We start from the raw sequence: 888 nt of genomic DNA, 5'->3' as shown, positions 1-888 counted from the left end.
ATTATCTATGTGATCGTTCCAATTTAGGTTATTTGTGATTGTAATCCCTAAGTATTTAGCTGAATTTACAGCCTTCAGATTTGTGTGACTTATAGTGTAATCGAAATTTATCTGATTTCTTTTAGTACTCACGTGAATAACTTCACACTTGTCTTTATTCAGGGTCGATTCTGACACTCAGGCAACACCTTTGGTTCATTGCTGTCAAAAATACAATCCCTTCTACATATGACAATCGTTTCAGGTCATTCATCATTAATTATATTAAAAAATCGGTCTCCACATACAAGTGGGGCAACGGCCTTGCCGCAGTGGCTACACCGGTTCCCGTGGGAGCACCGAAGTTAAGCGCTGTCGGGCGTGGCCGGCACTTGGATGGGTGACCATCCAGGCCGCCATGCGCTGTTGCCATTTTTCGGGGTGAACTCAGTCTCGTGATCCCAACTGAGGAGCTACTCGACCGAATAGTAGCAGCTTCAGTCGAGAATACCATCATAAGGACCGGGAGAGCGGTGTGCTGACCCCACACCCTATCCACATCCTCCCTTGAGGATGACACGGCGTTCGGATGTTCCCGGTAGGCGACTTGTGGCCTGAAGACGGAGTGCCACGTACAAGCGGACCCCTCACAATAGACAATGCTCCACTGAACAATCTGAGGTAGGGAGATCGGTGAAGCCAGCTTAAGCAGATACGGAAGCAAACTTTGCTACCGCTTTGTCTAGAACTCCTGTTTTCCAGATTATTTACAGCTAACATGCGTACATGTGTACACGTACTGTGTTGTTTATTGATATGCACATTATTTCCCGCAAGGAAACAAGGAGGTCGAGCCTGACTACCAGCAAGTTATGATGCAGGTTTTGTTTACTTTACTTGCCCATAAGG

At 46.4% G+C, this 888-nt stretch overlaps 1 pseudogene; it reads left to right on the top strand.

Annotated features, from left to right (window-relative positions):
- The first annotated feature begins 293 nt into the window (after nt 1-293).
- LOC126143169 (5S ribosomal RNA) lies at nt 294-411 on the top strand (annotated as a pseudogene).
- Nucleotides 412-888: the final 477 nt, after the last annotated feature.

This window comes from Schistocerca cancellata, unplaced genomic scaffold (genome assembly GCF_023864275.1).
Source record: "Schistocerca cancellata isolate TAMUIC-IGC-003103 unplaced genomic scaffold, iqSchCanc2.1 HiC_scaffold_782, whole genome shotgun sequence".
In the NCBI taxonomy this organism is placed as follows: Eukaryota; Metazoa; Arthropoda; class Insecta; order Orthoptera; family Acrididae; genus Schistocerca; species Schistocerca cancellata.
The sequence above is the reverse complement of the archived record's forward strand: the minus strand, read 5'-3'. Positions and strand labels throughout refer to the sequence as shown.